Below are 23,300 nucleotides of genomic sequence, written 5' to 3'. Positions count from 1 at the left end.
AATCGTAAAATCTTTTCACTGGTTAAGTTTATCAAGCAAAGAAGAGTGCAATTAAATAAGTTAGAATAAAATAATTGAGAAAGACAAATGTATCCAAGTAGATGATTAACTTAAAAAAAAAAAAAAAAAAAGCTCACAGCGGCAGGAAGATTCTATCCCTAAAATTACTAACACCAAAGAGTGAAAGAAAACTTGGCATGAACATGAAAGGGTTAATCCTCCCGTGGGGTGCCAATCAATAGGTAATGATTGGGCCACACGGATGCAGGTCATGGGATGCTTTGATCCGTGCCATGTGGCACTCAGAAGAGTGTATCTGTTGTACTTGCTGATGAACCATATTCTCAAATATTTTCTCTATTAGATTTCCGCATCCAGACTTCTTTCAGACAAATTATTTTTACAGTCGTTTCCATAACCTTAGACTCTGTCAAATAGAAACATAAAACTGACATTAAGAGTTCCGTTTCGTACTAAAGCACACTGTCTTCAAGGAAAGGGCTATTTTGCAACTTACTCCACTGCCGCTGCCTGACTTTGAACTTCAAGCACACTGAATTATGATTTCACACACACACACACACACACACACACACACACGAGAGGCCTGTAGTTTATATAACCCCCAGGATGTGTAGTCATATATTTTATCGATTCACATTCGTAGAGCAGACATACACAAATGCCACTTGTCCCTGACTTATAACATAATTAATCCACAGTGAATGTATTATGAACATTTAAACTGAGGGTCATGAATACCAAACACACGTATACACTGAACAACACTTTATCAAAGATCCATAGGTCTCCCTGTGGCTTTTCAATGATTTGCTTGGAAATCTAATAAAATTTGAAAATAATAAGCTAGTTTCCCTGACAATAGAAAACAAAGCTGGGAAACTACAACAAACAAAAAATGCAGAAAACTAACTTAGGAAAGCACTGAAAGGTGCCCCCATGAGAGAGAAGAATAGCACAAGTGAACTAAGGTAGTTACAGTGAGGTTTCCAAAGCCCAATGATACAATGATATTCTCTGAGCAGTTACGAGGGTAAAATTCCACCGGACCGAAGGAAAGAATGACTACCTATCTTTGTTCACCTTCAGAGTCTTTAAAGAATAAAAGAGGGGGCTTCCCTGGTGGCGCAGTGGTTGAGAGTCCGCCTGCCGATGCAGGGGACGCGGGTTCGTGCCCCGGTCCGGGAGGATCCCACATGCCGCAGAGCGGCTGGGCCCGTGACCCATGGCCGCTGGGCCTGCGCGTCCGGAGCCTGTGCTCCGCAGCAGGAGAGGCCACAACAGTGAGAGGCCCGCGTACCACAAAAAAAAAAAAAAAAAAAAAGAATAAAAGAGGTATGATATGAAAATAGAATTAAAAAAAATTACTGGCAACATTTAACATCCAAGAATCCTTCAAAGTACCAAGATTCTCAGAATATCTGAGAGGGAAGGATATCATTTAAAAAGAAAACTGTTCCTACCAATATCTTACAAGGAAAAAGAAAAAAGATCCAACCATAATAACTCTTCTCTTTACCAATTTTATTAACATTATTTAAAGTATTTTCACAATCCTAAATGCGTTAGTATATATTTGTTATAAAATCCTTGAAAAATCTTGAAAAGAAATAACTACCCTCAAGTACACACACACACACACACACACACACACACACACACAATTTTTGACAAATTAGGCATGAAGATTTGCATCCTTTTAAATTTTAGATAATTTTGAAAATACTCTCTCATGTTATCAACTAATCTTCAAAAGCTTCAGTTACTGATGTGTAACAGTCTGTCATATACCCTCTTAGCTCGAGCTATCTGCCAAAATTGATATAACCATCCCTCTATTTTGGACACCGAGATTCCCTTCATGTTTCTAATATTTATGAATAATGTTAGAAATTAACTTTTACCAGGCCAAACATTCCAGTATATAACTGCTTTTTACTAGAAGATATATTCAGAGAAATGGAATCACTCAGTTAAATGAGTACTACGTTTTAAGATTGACCATTTAATACTCCATTAAGTTGCTCTTGAGAAATGCTACCTGCCCAGTACACTCTCAGCCATTATACCTATTTTGTGTGATTCTTTAGGTTGGAAAAGAGGAGCCTCAACTAGTTAGGATATAAAATTAGCATATCAGTTAAAAACTGCCAATGGTTATTCTACTGTGCCTTGTGGGTTAAGCCAAGAGGGTTCTGAAAGTAACAGGATGAAAGAATGTACCATGCCTTCACTAGAGGAATGTACAACTAGAAATAAAACTACAGAATTCAGCACGTGTGCCACCTCCACCCTAACCCCCGCCCCCCGTTTCTAGGCTGACTTATTTGTCCAGGCTCCTTGGACTGAATAAAAACTACTCTCCGCTAAGAATTTATTTTTGGTTCAACTTAATATCCTTATTTCAAAGAAAAGGACCAATGACCACTCACTAAAGCCTCAGAAGCATCACCAGTCACACCCTGAAGGCTAGAGGAATGCCAACTCCTGGCACACGTACATACTTACATACTCAGTGGACCTCTTGAAAATGTGCCTCTGTGTTAAAACTGTATTTTTTTTTATCATGAAAGCATTATATGTTCTTATTTTTAAAAGTTCACCTCATGCTGTGTTGGCTCAACTTTGCCCCCACCCTCGTCCCACACCTAACGCAACACTACCCTGGCCAACGGTGCGGGCACCCCGGCACATCACCACACTGCACTCTCCTTCTCGTGGGCTCTAGTTTACAAACATGGAAACACGGGATACATACTGCTGTCACTTGCTTTTCATATTTGGACACTTTAAAATATACAACTGTCTGAGATAAAGTGCTTGGCTTTGAAAGGAAGAAGAACAGACTGGCAGTGATGCCCTGGTGGAGTATTTCTGCAAAGATACATAAGATACTCTTAACGCTTGTCGCCTCTGGGGCGGGGGACCGGGCATTGCGGTGGGGCGGGGAGCAGAGAAGCGGGATTTTCAGTGTATCGTTTTTTTTGTGTCTTTCGAGGTTTTAATTTTGTGCGTTGTAGGTGTTTTCTGCCGTGCAATTGTTAAATATACGTATACACACACACACACACACACACACACACACACACACACACACACACACACACACAAACCCATACAGAGACATACACACACACATGAAAAAATCAAGCGCCATGCAGGACTCGACTTCCAGCCTGCCACTCACCCTGATGCTGGTGTAGCAAATGCCGTATACTTGCTGCCTGTGTGGCTGAGTCTCACTTCTGGCCCTTCAGTCATTCCGGATGAAGCATCGTTAGACCCCACCAGCTGTACCCCTGAATGGAAACTTTTCTGTTTCATCAGAGAAGTGGAACAAGCCTTTATACCCTTACTGCCTTTCAGAACTTGCCAAAAGGGACAAGATGGGAAATTAGAAAAAAAAAAAAAATGAGTACAGGAATTGTTAAACTTGAATGAATTTAGAATTCCATTTCCAGGATGAAACTTGATGGAAGAATGACCATCTCAACATCTGACGGTCAGAGAAAGCCTGTGAGCCCAATCGTCTAAATATACTGATTACGGGTAGCTCACCCATGTGAGAAGCAGAACTTCTGAAAAGCTGCCAAGATCAGTGCTGAATAAATGCTGAATGAAGTGCTGAATAAATAGATGTATTTGATCTTAAAGGGATTTCAACATGCTTGCCCCAAAATGAAACTTCAGAACTTCAGGGTCAATTGTTCAATAAACTATTTTTTACTATGAACTCCCAGGTTGAAAAGTTTTAGGGACAGGGAATCACAACTAGTTCATCTCTACCCACTCGGTACCTAACACAGAACATGGGCTCAATAAATGCGAGACAGACTCATACAGACAATAATATTATTCTATTTAATGTCTGTGTGGATATACACTAAATTAATGTTTGCCTTTTAAAAAATGTCTTGAAGGTACAGACCAGGATGATGCCAATCCACTTGAGAAAAGAGCATTCACACCTTCTATTATTTACTTTTAGTCCAAATATTTAAAACGCAGATAGTACACAATCAAGAAAAGCCACATGGTTTAAATTTCTCCTGATGACCCTTGGTATGTAAAAAATCGATATATTTATTAACACGAAACAGTGACAGCATTTCAGGTTAGGAAGAACCAACTTGCCATGAAAAGTGTGTAACTACACAAAAACAGGTAATAATAATTCCTGACATTACCTAATACTAAATACACTCTGTATTATTCAGTATGATGTAATGGTGTCACTGACATTTATTTAAGACTTGTTTTGGTATTTATTCTTCCTATATCAAAGTATACCAGCCAGAGCCTTAATTTCAACACTGACTTTGGACTTTGAGAAGATTTTACATGATGGTTATGGTTTTGCAGCAGTGACTATTCACTACTCCCTTCCCAAGTGCATTACTTAGCCAAAACTTGAACTAGAATCACTGCTAAAACTAAGAACAGCTTCTTACTGCAGCCTGTAGACTTTAGTGGCCCTGTGCTCTTGGTCCTGTAAGCTGATTTTCCCTGCGGTAGTAACCAAGAGAATCATCTTTGAAGGAGAGGAAAAGCACAGACACCTCAGACAAAAGGGAACCCTCCTACACCGTTGGGAACGGAGACTGGTGTAGCCACTACGGAAAACAGTATGGAGTTTCCTTAAAAAACTAAAAATAGAGTTACATATGGTCCAGCAACCCCACTCCTGGGCATATAGCTGAGGGAAACTCTAAGTCAAAAAAATACATGCACCCCAAGAGCCAAGACATCGAAGAAACCTAAGTGTCCATCGACAGATGAGAAGGATCAACTTCCTTCTTGTGTGGTATACGTACACAAAAAAGAATGAAATATTGTCACCTGCAGCAACATGGATGGAGGACCTAGAGATTATCGTACTAAGTGAACTAAATCTGACAGAGAAAGGCAAATTTCATATGGTATCGTTTATATGTGGAATCTAAAAAAAAAAAAAAAAAAAAAACATACAAATGAACTTATTTACAAAACAGAAACAGACTCACAGATACAGAAAACAAACTTACGGTTACCGAAGGGGAAAGGGAGGGGAGAGGACCAATTAGGAGTTTGGGATTGACATACACACTACTATATATAAAATAAATAATCAACAAGGATCTACTGTACAGCACAGGGAACTATATTCAATATCTTGTAATAAACTACAATGGGAAAGAATCTGAAGAAAAAAGAAAAGCACAGACACCTTGCTGTACACCTCAATGCCAATTTTCTTTTCTCCTAAAGGCACGCCTCCAGCTTTTCCTGTGCCCTGACCTACGTTCTCACGTCTGCCTTCTAAGTCTCGTCCTATTTGTTTTTTCCCTTTTCCAAATTTGCCCTCTGTTTGTTTTCTCAATTTCTGATTCATCTGTAACAAAAGGCTACATCTGTGCCCATTAAGGTTTATAACTTCTCCCCTTGCCCCCCACCAATCAACCCCAAATTATAAATTGTATTCCATTTCACTAGCGTCTTGTTTGATATATTAAGTTACGGAAGACTGCTGGGCATTCTCTAACGGCTCCAACTGATGGAATACATTTTTCTAAGCTTCAATGAGGTATAATTCGTATCCCATACAACTCATTCATTTGAAGTACATAATTCAGGGAATTCCCTGGCGGTTCGGTGGTTAGCGCCGTCCAGTGGTTAGCGTGGTCCTCGGCACTTTCACCGTGAGGGCCTGGGTTCCATTCCTGCTCGGGGAACTAAGATACCGCAAGCCACAGGGTGCGGCCATAAATAAACAAATAAAGTACATAACTCAATGGTGTATACGAAGTATATAATGCAATATTCCCGGGGTTGTAAAACCACCACCACAGTGTAATTTTAGAACATTTTATATCACACCAAAAAGAAACCCTGGACCCATTAGCAGTCACTCCCCTAGTCCCTGCCAACCACTAATCGACCTTCTGCTTCCAGACGTTTGTCTATTCTGAACATTTCATATAAATGGAATCGCATAACATGTGGTCTTAAGTGTCTGGCTTCTTTCACTTAACGTAATGTTTCGGAGGTCCATCCACACTGTAGCATGTGTCAGCGCTTCATTTCCTTTCTTATGGCTGAATACTATTCCACTTTATGTATCTAACACATCTTGTTCATCCATTCATCTGCTGATCAACAGTTGGGAGGTTTCTACATTTTGGCTATTGTGAATAGTGGTGATACGAAAATACAGGTACATGTACCTGTTTGAGTATAAGTTTTCAATAATTTGGGGTATATAACTAGGAACAGAATTGTTGGGTCATGTGGTCATTCCATGGTTAACGTATTAGCAGACTATTTCCAAAGCAGCTGCACTAGTATTTTTTCAAAATAACTTTTGAAATCACATTGTTCTAAGTTTCAAAGTTTGATTGAGAGGGGCAGCATTATTTGAGGGTTCCAATTTCTCTACATCCTTGCCAACACTAGGTGTCTGTCTTTATCTTAGCCATCCCGGCGGATATAAATTGGTACCTTTTTGTACTTTTGATCTGTGTTTGTTTAAAGATGAATGATGCTGAGCACCTTCTCATGTGCTTACTGATCATTTGCGTGTCTTCTTTAGAGAAATGTCTATTCAGATCCTTTGCCCATTAAAAAACACTGGGTTCAGGCTTCCCTGGTCGTGCAGTGGTTGAGAGTCCGCCTGCCGATGCAGGGGACACGGGTTCGTGCCCCGGTCCGGGAGGATCCCACGTGCCGCGGAGCGGCTGGGTCCGTGAGCCATGGCCGCTGAGCCTGCGCGTCCGGAGCCTGTGCTCCGCAGCAGGAGAGGCCACGACAGTGAGAGGCCCGCGTACCGGCAAAAAAAAAAAACCACGAAACACTGGGTTCTTTTTACTGTGGACTGCAAAAGTTTTTCTCATGTATATATTTTCTGCACGCAAGTCCATTATGAGATATATGATATGCAAACACCGATTCCCATTTTGTGGACTGTCTTTTCAGTTTCTCGATGGTATGCTTTGAAGCATAAAAGTTTTAGATTTTGATTAAGTCCAATCTTTTCTTTCTCCCCCTTTGCTTCCCTGCGCTTTTGGTGTCGCATCTAAGAAACCACTGACTGAGCCAAACTAATAAAGACCTATTCCTGTGTTCTCTTGCAAGAGCTTCAGCACTCACGTTTAATCAATTTTGAGTTAATTTCTGTATTTTGTGTGAGGTAGGTGTCCAACTTCATTTTGCACGTTGTCCCAGCACCATTTGATGAAAAGACTGTTCTACTCCAGATGAACTGTGCTGTGTTGGCACCTTTGCCAAAAAGCCAAATGAACATAAATGTAAAGATTGGAGGGTTTTTTTTTTTTCTTTTCTCTCTCTCTTTTTTTTTTTTTTGCTTCACTTTTGCTGGATTTCTTTTTCCCAGATGTACTACTCCCATTCTCAAAAGAATTTATACTCAAAATATAAAATAACTCTTGAAATCACATTGTTATAAAGTAAGTTTTGAAGTTTAATTGGGGGGGGCAGCGATAAATTTTTAATAAAAATAAAACTTGAGCAACTGAAGGTTTTAAGGAATGAGTGCCGAGGGACAATTTTTATTTTCCAGATCCTGTTGATCCTTTGTGTGCCGGGAAGTCTTTTCAGAATGTACTTGGTGCACCTCTCTGCCTAACAAATAAGTGGAGTGTAACTTACCCTTTTATTGAAGGTCAGTAATATTTCTCTATGGGGAGGGGTGGGTGCCAGGTGAATGAAAACCTCATTCCGCATTGTAGATGCGCTAAAAACCAGGAACCTGCAAGTCATTTAACTGCCCTGCCCTCCAATTCCTCATTTGAAAACCAAAGGGGATCACACATGATGACCTGTGCTGCTTCTCCCAGTTGGGAACGCCTCCAGCAAACTTCTACCAGTTATGCAGATGAGAGAGGGTGTGGCACAAATGACATACCTTGTTATTGACAAGATGAAGAAGGAGTAGGTGCTTAATGAGGATGGGTTAAAGGAATGAATGAGATCCACGCCCTTACCTCTGCTGGGGGGCGGGGCAGGAAGCTCTCTTCTTCTAAACCCTTCCCCACGCCCCGCAGATACAGACACCAAAAATCGCAACTAACCCCCTTTGCCCACTGGCCACCTGCCTCTTTCCCACCACGTTGGCTTTTCATCCATCCAGCCAACGTTAGTGCAATGCTGACCCTGAGGCAGGCAGCCAGGACACTAATGATGAACACCCGTTCTGACAAACCACATCTGTGCCTGTCTCTGGCTCAAGTCTCTCCTTGTCTGTCTGTCTGCTTTCCAATTCTTTGGTCTCATGTCCATGCGCACACGCTTCTTTGTGCCCATCCCGTAACACTGTCAGCCATGGAATCTTCCCCACTCAGATCCATCACAGCCTATGATTTTGGTGACCAGGAGATGCTCATTCCTAGCCAAAAACGTGAAACTATTCCAGATACCTCAGGTTTCCAGCAAGGTGTTCTCTTCAGACACAGTTTCCGGGCTACCTATTAATAAAAAGTACTTTCCACTAAACTGTGATCATAACAAGAGCACACGTCAGCGGAAGCCACTGCTGTTTTAAACCTATTTCTTTCTTTTGCTTTAATTCTTTAACGACAACTTACACAAAAGCGATCCTACTTTCCTTCTTTCTCTTTTCTCTTTACTTTTTAGTTCTTATCACATCTCCCCGACTTCTACTTTGCTACCATAACCTACTCTCAGTAAGATTTTAAGTAACGTACCAAATTTCTTAGGTTTGAATATGGGAGCCTGAATTTGATTTCGAGTGATGAAGTGATAACTGAAAATAAAATATCATCAGACTTCAGATGCTTTTACACTAAATTTTCAAGAACGAACTGACATCAAGTATTTCTGATATGCACACTACGTCTACTTGAATGAAACCAAACTAGTTGAGCTGGCTTCGGAACTTGATCACAGATGACCATATTAAAAAGAACAACGTAGATTCACAAGAGCCGAAGAGATGATTACTTATATATCGAGCACAATTTTCCATCTTAGAGTTTATTGTTTGAATACTTTTCATACTAGAGTATAACTCCTCAAAACCAGCCAGGAGTCAAATCCCAGTCTCTTGCAGTAAATAAAAGGACAGGTCAAGTTTCCTCATGTGTTATACGGTAGCATCTGGGGGGAAAGGTCCTACACTGGCCTTGGAAAAGTGCAAATGATACGTGGGAACAGGGGAAAGGGCGACTCAAGCACTGTATCTTTTTTCCTGGTGCCTTTGTGAACATGACCTTTCTCCTTTAACTTTCACTGAAAACACTTCAAGAAGCAAATGGGCTGCTTCTTTTACACTGAAGAGTTGGGACATGACTTTGGCCTTACATTTCCAGCACGCGGCCTTAATCTGTGCTCATTTCGGAAATACTCCATCCTTAGGTGTTTATTAATCAGGTTTCCAAAAGCAAGTTGGCAATCAGCTCTATAATCTCACCGCAAGGAGATGGGCGTTTTACTAAAGCCCATTAAAGGGCCTACTCTAGAGCAAGGAAAGATGGAGTCCTCTGCAAACTGGTAGATGCACACACAGGCTTCTCCCTTTCCCTCTCCCACGCAGTGAATCCTTGACTCTCCTTCCCCAGAACATTCATCGTCTCAATTTTCTGCTGCTTTTCAAATCATGTTTAATTAGAGGATTTCACATTCCCTTGTGATATGATATTCATGAGGAAAACTTGCAGTTGGAGTGACTGTGAATTAGTCTGTTAAGTGCCAGATTTGTGCTTTTAAACAACGATGGAGATTATTGTTATTATCTGCTCTCAATATCGTGCCTCGAGACGTGAGGGCTACCTTAAGTAACTTCGCATCTGAAATACAAGCTATTAACTATTTACATCCGTTCCCCCCCCCCCCCCCCCACAGAAATACAAATTATCCTGAAAGAAATACAGCGTCACCTTTCTACAACGGACCCCATTAGGGCACGGGCAACTAACGTGGTGAGCTGGGTGACTGAGTTACATAAAAATACCCTCGCTTTCGGAGTTATGGATTCACGCTCAGGTAGACTGGAAAACAATTTTGACATCAGATCTGTGACTTCTCAGGGGTAGCTTTTTATAAACCCTGTTTAAGTTAATCAGTTTCAAGAAAAAGTAAAAACTTGTAATATGTATATGCAGGTATGGCAAACGTTGAAGATGGCAAGGGAATGACTCAAAGATTGTTGCGTGGGATAAAAGGATTAAAACTGGATCTATAGGTAAGGATGCGCACTCTGCCTTTTTCCATTGCTAATCAAAGACTAATGCTTCTCAAATTCTCTTATAGCTGTAAATCACCTGGACATCTTTTTAACATGGAGATTCTAATCCAGCAGTTCTAGGGTGGGACCCAAGACTACGCATGTGTAGCACACTCCTGGATAACGCTGATGCTGTTGGACCCTGGAGCTCTAAGGAGCTTGAGAGTTCCCTGTTCTGGATCTGACCTAAAAGTGAACGTACTTACAGAAACACACGTGAGCTGTCTTCTCTGTTAACTGTGGGGTGAAAAGCAAACTGGGGATGGATAAATATGGAAAGCGGAGACACTGGGCAACCTCACCAAGCAATAGGTACAAACTCATGAAAACTCTCACTGGCCCAAAGTTATTTAAGAATTATATGCAAGTCTTTTTTTTTTTTTTTTTTAAATATAACGAAACAGGTAAGACTAAAGGAAGTCAGCACCGGGAAGAGGCCATCATCTCCTGTTTCTATTCAGCAAACACCAGTTCCACGTTAGCACGGATCTACTGAGTGACTTGGCCAGTCAACAGTGTTTGCCAGGTACTCTACTGGTCAGTAGTACCCCGGAGCACACTGTCGAATCTGGCTTTGACAACAACTCAAAGCTTCACAGGTCCCAGACTCTAGGGCTGCCTTGGGTATCCTCTAAGCCTTCATGGCATCCCTGAACCTGGGAGGAGAGGATGTATGTGTGAACAAGTAGGATCTTGAATTAACTTTTTTAGGAAGGGGAGTGACGCACTTGGGCTTTTCTAGGAAACCAGGGGGTATCATGAAAGCAGGGTTTCAATCCACTTGGCACAGTACCATATGCAGTCAAGGCCCCTCCTCAGTAGAGAGGGAAATCCTACCAAAATATCCCAATAGGTGATATACACGGACTCAACGGTGGCCCACACGATGTCAGGAAGAACAAGAGTGCGTATTCCTACAAACCGGCAGATTTACTTTAATTTATTTGTATTAGCCAAAAATATACCTAGCGTCTGCAACTTCTGGTTTCACAGATGTCGTGTCTAAGGATGAGGCTTATTTTATTCAAATTAAAAATGACTCGATTTAAAGAAAATAATATAAATTACAACAGTCATCTAAGCAGATACGGCAAACCTCGTGACAGTGGGGCACACATTCAAATGACTAAACTTTCAGAAAACAAAAGTGCGTGAAGGAGTCCTCAAGGAGAGGCAGTCTGTAACTGGGTTTACTTCCTGAGTCGACAGTGACCCAGTGGTAAGTCTCTTTTTGAATTTTCAACAGGGAAGGAAGAGCCTCAGAATTACCCTTGACTGATGGGACAAAGACCCACAAAAGCCACAAGAGCACAGGGCAGTGTGTCGGATGCTTCGAGGACTAGACCCTATCCTTTAGGACCAGGGAGCATCCTATGTGTAGACTATCGATGTTAAATCAGCTGCTTCACCAATGGGGGGCCATGATGACAGGTCATAAGTCTGGCAGTCACTCTCTTCACCATCCCCTCCAATCTGGCTCTACCTCCCTTTTCAGGTTCACTGGGCAAAACACGCCATCTTGATTCTCAGAAGCCTGTGGCACAGCAAGACAACGGAGCAGAGAAGGAGAGGGGGCGTACCTGTGGGCTGGTCGGTGTGTGCTGATCCATCACCAACACAGAGCGGGTGATGACAAAGGCCGAATGCCTGTTTGCATGGTGACAAGTGAAGGGATACATAAAGGAAAAGGACAAGAAGAGGCAGAGGTCCAGCTTTTGTTTCTGACACCCATAAGGGCGATCGCTATGCTGAGGTTGTCAGTGAGAGCTTCCCACTGGCAGCATTAACACTGGGATCTTGTTAAGAAAACAGAATGCTTTCCAAAGAGGGGCTGTGAGCAACTGTGTCAATACAGACATAGGGACCACTAATCCAAAAGATATTAACACCATTAGGCAGGCATGCGCATCATGTCCATGCAAGTGTTTGCACTGGTGAGTCACGAGGTCTGTGTGGAACCCTGTCCATATGTTAGAGGAAACAACAAGACCCGGAAAACCAAAGAGCATAAACGAAAGTTCCAACACTTAATTCTTCTCATTTAATCCCTGCCCCTGACACTCTGTGGAAGTCAGCACAAGCATACTCCAGAACCAGAAGAATCACGTAACAGAAGCGTGAGGGCCAGATCAGGAAGCAGGAGGTGAAGGGACAAGGGACTTAGAGAAATAAAGTGGCTCAAAACCATTAGGCACTTGCATTTATGTTGCCTAAGAAATACTTCCTACTTTATGTCATTCCTTTTATGTCTCAGCAGTACAAGATGCTTCATTAGTGGTCACTGGATTAAACTCTTCTCTGCCTTCGATTCAGCGTTTTTGTTTGTTTGTCTTGGTTACTGGGGGGCTTCTTCTGGCCACGCCACGTGGCACGTGTGATCTTAGGTCCCCGACCGGGGATCGAACCCGCACCACCTGCAGCGGAAGCGCGGAGTCTTAACCACTGGACCGCCAGGGAAGTCCCTCCGCGTGTTTTACGGAACACCTACTTTGTGCTTAAGCACCGTGTTGGGTTCCTAGATCAGAGTCTATAAACTGGGATGCGTAAGAAGATCCGTGGGAGGGTGCAGGGATAATATTACCGCTTCTGTATGCATGTGTTAATATTAGAACTTTTGTATGAATAGATACTTGTGTACCTATGTGTATACATTTCTCACCTTCTTACTCTTTAATTTTTGTACTACAGGTACTATGTTAAGCATGTATATAATTGATTAAAAGTATCTTTAGTAGGGGTGCATACTCGAAAGTTTTAATATTCATGGGGTGACTAATCAAACACATTTGGAGGTCATTGGTATAGACTGTGACTAAGTTCTCATCCTCTCCAGAAGAGTTCTGCCCAATTCCCCAGTTGAGGGGAAAGAGAGAGAATTGAACAGACGGCTGGAACATAAAATTCTGTAATATTTGATCTGGGCCTTTGAGTATCAATTGAAGCTCAATGCTCAAAGGAATAGGATGAGAGAAGGCAGGTGACTAAAGCACAAAAAGCAATTTCATACATTAAAAAAAAAAAAAAAAAAAATTTAGAAAGAGCCAGAGTACTTACAAATGATTTAAAGGCCAACATCAGGACATTTTAAAATGAATTTTGTTCCATGAAATAGTTCACACTGGGTCACAGTCTCAAGACCTGTTCTCTTTGAAATGTTGAGTCTTGGCACTGGACCCAGACTGTCCGAAAGACTAGTGAATAATAGTTATCAAGATCCCTCCTCTGTCACTTTGAATCGGAGAAGGGGAAGAACGCCATGGAGTCAGGACAGATGTTGGGAGGTCCTACAGCAGTGGTTCTCAGAGTTCGGTCGCTGGGAACTTGTCAGGGATGCCCATGCTTAGGCCTCACCCCAACTTACCGAATCAGACACGGTAAGGCTAGGGTCCAGCCATCTGTAGTTTAGCCAGTCCTCCAGATGATTCTGAGGCAAGCTAAAGACTGAGAATCAATGTAACCAGAAATCCACATTTTCCCTCCTGTTTGGAGCACATAAGTATCAATATCGACAAAGACTAACCAGGTACTTCTACAGCATCCGTGGCCAACGGGTAGCTACTACTATGAACGAGTTCCTGAGCCTTATCAAATTCATAAATTCACTGTATTCTGAACACGCGGTCTCTGCAGTGAGATGCAGCACCAACCACATGCCAGGCTGGCTGTGCTAGATGACCGGGGTGTGGCATTCGACAAGGGACATGGAACCTTTCCTTCCTGGAGTCCCCTGCATCCAAAAATCTCACCTGATGCAAACGTGGGGGGTGTGTGGAAATACAGACGTGACGATATTCCACCAGTGCTCATGTTTAACAAACTATACACTCCATCACATTTTGCCTATCTTCATATCACTGCATTATTTCCACTGCGCTGGCAGGTGTCTGCCTCTGTGTTTGTCTCTCTAGACTGTGAGCTCCTTAAGGGAAAGACCTACGTTCGAGCCATCTTTTAATTCCCAGAATCTATAGAGTTATTAGTATGTAAATGCTCAATAAAGGCGGCGTGAACGAATAAATGACTTTAACAATAAACAAGAGTCATTAATATTTAATTAATTAAATCATCAATAATCACTTAATATTCACGGAGCACTGCCTGTGTGCCAGAGACTAAAATGTGTACGAACTCATTTCATCTATGAGGCCAGGCTCGGTAACATACCCGTTTCACAGAGGGCGCACTGAGGCGCACCAAGATTAAGTACGTGGAGCGGGCCCGCCTGCCCTGGAATGCAGGCCGTCCGGTTTGAGTCCACACTCCTCACCACTAAACAACAAAGCCGCCCCCGCACTAATCGAGGTAAGAGCCATGATCTAGCAAAACATGCCTCAAGGTCCTCTGCTTCTGCTGTGCCCTCTGCCTGGAGAGCTCTCCCCTGACTTCTTCATGTCTGTTCAAGGGTCACTTCCTCAGAGAGGCTTTGCCAAACCCATTTATCCAAACAGTGACCTTAGCCCCGCTCTTCCTGCTTCACTTTTTTTTTTTCTTCAGATCTTAATTCTATCTGTCTTTTTTTTTTTTTTTGCGGTACGCGGGCCTCTCACTGTTGCGGCCTCTCCCATTGCGGAGCACGGGCTCCGGACGCGCAGGCTCAGCGGCCATGGCTCACGGGCCCAGCCGCTCCGCGGCACGTGGGATCTTCCCGGACCGGGGCACGAACCCGTGTCCCCTGCATCGGCAGGCGGACTCTCAACCACTGCGCCACCAGGGAAGCCCCCTATCTGTCTTTTTATTACGTGATTATTTGTTTGTTCTATTTCTCTTCCACTGCAACATCAGCTCCACGAGGTCAGACTTTGTCAAGCTCACGGTTCTATCCCTCGAAGCCTAGGACACCTGGGACGGGGTTAGTGAAGTTTTGCAGAATAAGCGGACCTGCCTCGGTACTGTCTGGTGACTTCTGTCCTGCAAAGGCAGGCTTTTTTTTGTTGTTGAACTCTGGACAACTTCCCCATTTATCCTTGTTAAGTTTCTCTTACTTCTGTCTGTACAATCCTCTAATTTATTCAAACACTACTGGATTATTCCAGCTCTTGGTGTCATTTTTTTTTTTCTAATTAAAGTAAGCTGCCATTTATTCCTCACACTGATCTTTAACACGGAGACATCTTGTTCTCGTCGTAAATATGACTCATACGGAAAAATGTAAGTTGAATATAGGGGCTCATGTATACCAGAATGTTACCATCAATATTTCAGATATAAAAAAAGGAGACACGAAGCCAGAGATGCCTGTCCAATTTGAAGGTCTATAAGTAATCATTTCAGTGGAGTTTTTTAGCCTTTTGGATGTATAACCCGAAATTCCACCAGATGACTAAAACAGCCCCTCTTGAAAGCAAATACCACATCATTTACACAAACACTTTAGGTTTCTCTTTCCTTTTGCCATAATACACCTTCAAACTCAACATTCACAGCCAGGATGTAAAATACACACACAGAACAGATCCTTCAAAGACAGACCTCAACATATTTTTTTTAAAAAAAGGAAAAAAAGAAAGAAAGAAAGAGAAAAAGAAAGAGAAAGGAAAGGAAGATCAACTTGCCATTTGACTGATTTCCTTGAAGACTATAAAAGGAATGAAATCTGAAGGTCATAAAAGTGTGACCATTTGTTTAGGGAAGTCTTACAGGTAGTACAAATACATCAGCTACAGTTGCTATGGGGTCTGTTTGTTTACCAAACGAGAATCCAAATAGTTACACAAAAGCAGAACAACATTTGGGGAGATAAATGGAGAAGGCTTTGCCTTCTGGTAAAATTTCCAAAGTGCCTTTTAAAATGTTCCTGTTTTTCACCTTCTTCACTGGGAAATCTGTTTTCTAGATTCTCCCTTTTCAGTTCTAGCCCTCCAAGGAATGTCTTACTCTCAGATTTCTAAGGCTGGTAATGATCTGCTTTTCCTTTTCCCTTTCTCTTTTTTAAGATGTAAAAACTAAAACCACTAGCCCAGCCACCCAAACTGTACAATGAAAGTAAGTTCTCACAATACAAAAAAGAGAGAGAGAGAGAGAGAGAGAGAGAGAGAGAGAAAAACAAAATCTGCAAAGTTTATAGACGAATTCTAGGACAGGCACGTCATACTTAAATTGACTTAATTCACGAACAACGACCCAGAAAGGTGTGTGTGTACGTGTAAATGACTTTCTATGAACCAGGTATGTTTCACGGACCTGAATTATACCTGCTGGGTTAACCATTGGCTTCTAAAAAATAAAGGGGGGGAGGGGTTACGTGGGAAGGAAACCAGCAAGACTGTTCTGCAATTTCTTAGTTAAGCGTGTGCGTGCGCGTGTGCGCGCGCGTGTGCGCGCGCGTGTACGCGATCACTCAGATCTGCCATTAAGCCAACCGCACCACGGAGGTCGCTGGGAGTGGAGGGCTTCTCTTCACACTGCACTGACCACGGTACCCACCAGGCCCAGCCCCGGCGCCTTTCTGTGAATGGGACACGCTGCCATATGGACGAAGACACTGAACAAGCTGTACAAGTCCTGGCCACATGTGCCCAGGGGACTGTCCCGCAGTCACACCACCTGGGCTGTGGCAATTGTGCTCTGTCTGTGCAGAGGCGCGGAGGAGCCCAGCAGGATGTTATTTCTGAGTACACACAAAAAGGAAAATTACAGTTAGGAGAATTCTCTGGCTAGCGTATCTGTTGCTCAATTCCCGAAATAGTTTCCCAGAGGAACGGTTATCTGCTTTATTCACACAGGCAGAAATGACAAGCTGGAACACATATTAACAATTTCCCTTTGTGAGCTTCCACTATTGTTTTAATGAGGAGAATATGCTTTGTAATATACTTAGGCCTTGACGGAGCACAAAGCGCGGTGGAATGAAGAAAGTGAGGACGGCCGTACACGTGAGGCCGCTCACTTGTATCACCCGAGCGAGCAGGTCTGCACAGTGGTGCCTCCCTTGGAAAGAGCCGCAGAGCCAGGCTGCCAGGTGGCCCTGGTGCAAAATGGCATCTTGGTAAATCTTGAAAAAGGACGTGCCTTCCATTTCAGCCTCTTGGATAGGTTCCTCCTCACTGGGCCCCATCGCTGGCTGAAAAGCACGGGACTCCTAGTTGTCACTGAAGCGAGAAGGCCACTAGGAGTTTTCCAAGTCACACAGCGTTCCGTTGACCCTTGGCCTCCCTTTCCACTTTTGGATGGATCCATAGCCACCAAAGAAAATTTTCTATTCAGTTAGTCTAAGGGGTAAAGTGTACATTTCAACCAGACTCTTTTACAGGTAAAAGGGCAAAACCCAGTACAACAGGCTATGCCATCAGAGCTCCCAAAAGACGGGTCCTCACCGTTCTTCTGTCGTGTGCTTTCCTTTTCACCCTTGGTATGGAATAAACGTTAAGAAAGCTAACGTACATTAGGTGTTTCCACACAAGTGCGAGCACCTATGGGATACCTGGGTGCCAACCAAGGGAGAGGGTGGAAAAAACCCTGTCGGCAAGAGCACCTCATCAGGAAAGAATGACTAACCTCCATAATGAAAGAAAATGGGGGCTCAAAGCTGATCTTTCACGAGAAATCTGGGACATTGGACATGAAATGGCCCATGGTTGAGATTCATATTAAGCAGTATCCCAAGGGAGAAAAAAAATGAAAATCAACCGAATTTAAGAGAAACTTGTAAAACAAATGTGACTCTCCAGACCCATGATGTCATTTTATTGGAAAGTATTTATCATTTAAACACAATAAATAGAAAAAGATTTATAGGGTCTAATGATGCTGTGCTATGGTAAAAGGCATTTTATTGAGATAAGACGTAACAGCTGTTTGAAAATAACAGTTGGGTTTTTCTTTTCATCACCCCATGAAGTGAACAGTCAAGAAAATCCATAAGTTGATCCCCCAGGATGTGGCAGTATTTTCAAGGTGTCCTCCCTTTGCCCTCCCTGAACGTGTGGAATGACGGGAGGTGACACGGCACCATGGCACACCACCCTAAGAGAAGCTTTCCTTCTACTTCTAAAACCCAGAAACAACTGGTTTCAAGCAGAAGGAGGAAACTGATCACAGCTCTTCTAAACGCGATGATCGCCAAACACCCAGTAGCACTTTGGGGCATGAAATGTTGATATGTCCCCAGGAGCGTCTTTCCGACATAAGCAGGGACAGTTTTGGCCTAAACAGGCGACTTCCCCTGCAGATAGACGTGGGACAGCTGACGCTGCCAAGAGTCTGCTTTGGGGCAGAAAGCAGCACCTGAGTGTAGGCCTCTGCAGTTGGCCGCACCCTCCTCTCTTTCCTGTCCCTACAACACCTGACAGGACATGCCCCGCCTGCTTTCTATATTCTCCACTTCTCATCACCTGTGTGCAGCGCCCTGCCTTCCCTCTTTGCAAAAAGATGCGGCGGGGGAGAAGAACGGGCCGCAGAGAAACGCGTGGGGCTTCTCCCTAGTTATGGCCCAACCTTGGAAGGTTACGGCCTGGTTCTGATCCCCAAGCTCTATCCCCTGGAGGCTGTAACCCAGAGTCTGGGGTGGAGACCAGGTGGTTCTGATGAGCAGAGTGGTTCCCATCTGGGAACCAGCAGAACGTGGCAGCCACTGCAAGGACTTTAGGCTCGGGGACACCCTGGTTCCAGTCCCTGCCTGGTCCCTAGCTAGCTGGTTGGCTCACGCAAGTTATAAATTTCCTCTGGGCCCAGCACTACCTGTACAAAGAGAACAGGACCCCACAGGGTTGTCGTGAGGATACAATGGGAAAATCAGTATTAACGCTTCTGTCGAGTCCTTTATGCATTGTGACTGGCACAAAGGAATAGTTCAATAAAAGTTAGCTGCCTGATCATCACCACCATACGCCAGCTTCTGATTCCTTCCAGCAGTAGCAGTACCGGTACCCTGTTGGCTCACCCCGGAATCGCAAACCACTGGTTCTGTGGACTGAACGTGTCTGGGAGCATCATCAAAACGTGGGGGGGAAACTCTGTTCCTTCCAGCAGCGTCCAAACCCAGGTCAACTGAGCACGCTAACCTGCAGCGCTTCTCAAGCTTGAACGGGCGCGTCAAGGCCCCGGGGACTGGGTTAAAATGCAGACCCTGATTCAGTAGATCCAAGGTGGGGCCCGAGAGTCTGCATTTCTAATGAGCCCCCACCTGATGCTGAAGTTGCTGATCTACAGCCTTCGAGGAGCAAGAATCTAGGGTAGGCACGACCAACAGAAAATTCCCACACCCCATCTCAGACCAATGGAATCTTCACAGGAGAGGCCTAGGAAGCAGTTATGTTTTAACAAATACCTGTGACATTATCATCAGGCAATCTGGGAGACACTGGTCTGATGGTTGACCTTGGAGTCGGCCAGCTTTTTCTGTAAAATGGCCAGATGGTAAATGTTTTACTCTTGGTGGGCTATACGCTTTCTGCTGTGACTACTCAAGCCAGCCATTGTTGTTTTTTTTTTTTTTTTAAATCTTTATTGGAGTATAATTGCTTTACGATGGTGTGCAAGCCAGCCATTGTAGTGTGAAAGCAGCCACAGACTTTGTGTAAATGAATAAGCCTCACTGTGTTCCAATAAAACTTTATTTACAAAATAAGAAGTGGGCCGGGCTCGGCCGGTAGGCCATAATTTGCTGACCTGTGTAATAGATCAAACGCCTCAACCTATATGGGCAAGAAGTAGCAGTGAGAATTCTGAGGACAATTTGGGACAACGTGACTGCAGGTTCTCCAAAAGAATCTAACGGGGAGGGAAGATTTGGGGTCGCTAGTTTGCTCAAGTGCTTCGAATCAAAAGAAATACAAAAGAAATGATCTGATTTTCAAACTACAAAAAAAAAAAAAAAAAAAAAAAAAAAAAAAGGTTGAAATGAGGAAGACCTATTCAGAGTCACAAGACCTAGAGCTTACTACTTAAATTTCTGGCTCCAGAGGCCCTAAATATGAATATGAAAATATGCAAAAAAGCTAAATGCTTGTGTAACCAGAAGAGTTCTGAAACCAAGCTTCTAGAATGTTAGCGAGGAAACCAAGAGCACCAATATTTACTCATCAACAGAGGATTTAGTTAAAAAAAAAAAAAAAGAAGAAAGAAAGAAAGGGAAACGAAACACCAAGCATGTCCACGACTCAGAGTCCCTTGCCTTTTGAAAACAGAAGGGCTGGTCAACACAAATGTTATTGTTATACAGTCAAATCCACAGCAATATGTCAAGAGGCCACAAATCAAAAACAGAGACTGTGAATCAAGTGAAACTGTCTGAAAGTCCACGAGCCAAGCAAAAACCTTCAGGGGTTATTTGAAGGCAGCTGCCAGCTAGGAAGTGTGGAAATCGCAAGCAATTGGAATACACAGGGCTGTGTCAACAGATGAGAAGGAAAAGGAAGGTACCTTGTGGGGACAGAAGGCAGGTTAGGCCTCAGAGAGAGAGAGAGAGAGAGAGAGAGAGAGAGAGAGAGAGAGAGAGAGGGGGGGGGGAAAAAGAGAGAGGGGGGGGGAGAGAGAGAGGGAGAGAGAGGTGCCCAATGTGGGTCACCTGATTCTGAGAATACGACAGCCTCAAAGCAAGAAGAGGCCGCACAACCTGGGACCTCTCCAGAGTTTAAAGAAACCTTTCACCAAATGCTTAAGGAAAACCTTGGAACAAATACTTAGAAGAGCTATGCATCTGAGACACATTCAAGTTATAAAACATCTACTAATGGTGGTTGAACTAAAAGCAAAAAGCTGGGGAGGATCAGAAAAAAGGCCTATCTCTGACATGGACTACAGAGGGACAGCTGAAACAGAATAGAGACCAGATGATGTGTTCAATGAGGAAACGCAAGATTTATAAGGCAGGAAGGAAAGTCAGGATACACCGAAAGGAGGGAGAGGCTTGTTTTGCATCTGCCTGTGTGCAAATCCTGCATGGGGTCCATTTTTGTTCTTTATGTGCCATTTCAGACCGTAAATGATTTACATACTGCAAATCCTCTCCACCCACCCTCCCTTCGCGAGACGCCTAGGAACTATCTGTATCCACCTTAACAGAGGGAACTCTAGGATTTTAAGTCAGTACACGTGCTGTTGAATTGAATTTTCCCAATTTCTTTTAGGAGCACTGATTTTAGTTTATCATAATTAAGTGTTCACTTCTATACTGAATGGAATCTCTAAGTGCTGCTTTATGAAGTAAAAGAGAGACTTGAATTTCAATCTCGGCTATGCCACTAACGAGTTCTGTGACCCCAGGTCACTTATTTAAATCTTGACGGTTCAACTTCCTCACCTGTAAAATGGGTATAATAAACCCTCCTGTTTCCCAGCAGTCACGTGGCTAAAACTGAGACATCCCTCCAAAGGTAAGAGTTTAGCCAGCTGCTTGGCACAGAGAAAAAAATGGATTAAATGAGAGTTCCCTGCCCTTTCCCTAGTGCACCATGATATAATGTGATAGAATTTTAATTCAGGCAATTACTTAAGTCGTAATTGCTATTTGTATTTACATAGCTGCTTTGATCCTAGAAGCTCAGAGGGCTTTACTAAATTTAGCATTTTAATAAATGTTTCATTTGCACGCCGTTGATTTTGTTTACCCACACCAAAACTTGGAATTTCCTAAAGTGAGACAGTCAGACAGAGTTACGGAAACGAGAGAGTTATCTTCCGTGTTTACAGGTATCCCGGGTCGGAGTTTTGTCTATTTACCAAAGAAGTCATGACGCCCTGGTCCTGTGGAATTAAATGACAGTAAGAGGTAGTATGAATGTGCCTGCTTCCCTTTGTAGCTCTCTTTAGCTCCTGCCTTTTGAACTTCATTCCCACCACGCTTCTCTCAGGCCCTGACAACACAGGTAGGTTTATCGCGCCAATGAATATATACATACTACGTGTATATATAATATATATATAAAATATATATATAAAATCAGCACAATAAACATTCATTAAATCCTCAGGAGGAAATCAAAGCACGAAGCATGGCGCCAGTGCCGAATTCTAACGACGCGGAAGGCCCGTGATTGCATGGGGACAGGATCTTAACAAGCCTTGATGTGAGCGTGGGCAACTGCCTCGCAAATCACATGGGCCGCTCCTCCCCTGACGGTGCTGAATATTGATACATGGCTCTACCCTGCGCAACGGGGAAGTGGGTTTCTACTGGCAATCTTTACCAAAGTGTGTTTTTTTTTTTTTTTCTCCCTTCTCTACACTCAAGGGTTTACCCTGAATGATTTAATTATAATTTTCCTTGTGTAAGACAAATTAAAGAGGAGAGTAGGAGTGTCGGGCCAAGCACATGATTTATCTCCTGAACAGATTGCAGCTCACCAAACCCCAGAGCTGCTGCTGCGGCGGCTGCTCGTGGGAGCCCGAAGGATGCAAGGGGGCGGGGGAGGTCTTCCACATGGCATGGAAACACGCGGCCCAGTCCTGATCGGGAGACGCCTCGCAACTTGGAAAACACACCAAAACTCTCGCGATATCACCGTGGCCCGATGAATTTTTACACAGAGCGCTCCCCAAGTCCCTTCAGAAAGAATCCTTAAAGCTGGTAACCTAAGCTACAGGTCCAGGAGCACCGGGGGTGGGATGTGGTGGGGAATATCACGTAGCAATCAAGGGAGAGCTTCGAAAGAGATCCATTTCACAAATGCCCTTGGTGAGTAAGGGATGAAACTTCTCCCAGGGACTCCTGAGACAAATGACAACTCACTGTGTAAGTGAGAACATATTTCGATAGTGACAGCTTTTTTTTCTTTTTTTTAACCATCTTCCTCTGTTTCAACAGTAATATCACACGAGATTTTAAAATAAACCCTCAGAGGGTAAAAACACTCATTTATAAGTCCTTATATACAAAGCTGGCTAACTAATAATTCAATTTCTAGTGATCAATTTTTTAAGTCTGTTAAGTTTTTGACATACCTTTAACCTAAGGTACTCATTTGCCAAATTTGCTACGTTCGGTTAAAATGTGCTGACTAGAATCTGTTTTAACCCAGCCACGCCCAGGAACCTCCCAGGTAATAGAACCTGAGAGGTCCAAGAGGTTAAGCACGTAGCATATAATTTCATAGTTGCTTCTTCT

General features: G+C 43.2%; 1 protein-coding gene across 13 annotated transcripts in view; it reads right to left on the bottom strand.

Annotated features, from left to right (window-relative positions):
- The window catches only part of FOXP1 (forkhead box P1), a 601,805-nt gene that overhangs the window by 59,401 nt on the left and 519,104 nt on the right, over window positions 1-23,300 (bottom strand). The gene's annotated exons all lie outside the window — the stretch shown is intronic.

This window comes from Phocoena sinus, chromosome 11 (genome assembly GCF_008692025.1).
Source record: "Phocoena sinus isolate mPhoSin1 chromosome 11, mPhoSin1.pri, whole genome shotgun sequence".
NCBI classification, from domain to species: domain Eukaryota; kingdom Metazoa; phylum Chordata; class Mammalia; order Artiodactyla; family Phocoenidae; genus Phocoena; species Phocoena sinus.
Note: the sequence above shows the minus strand (reverse complement) of the source record. Positions and strands in the feature narration are given on the sequence as shown.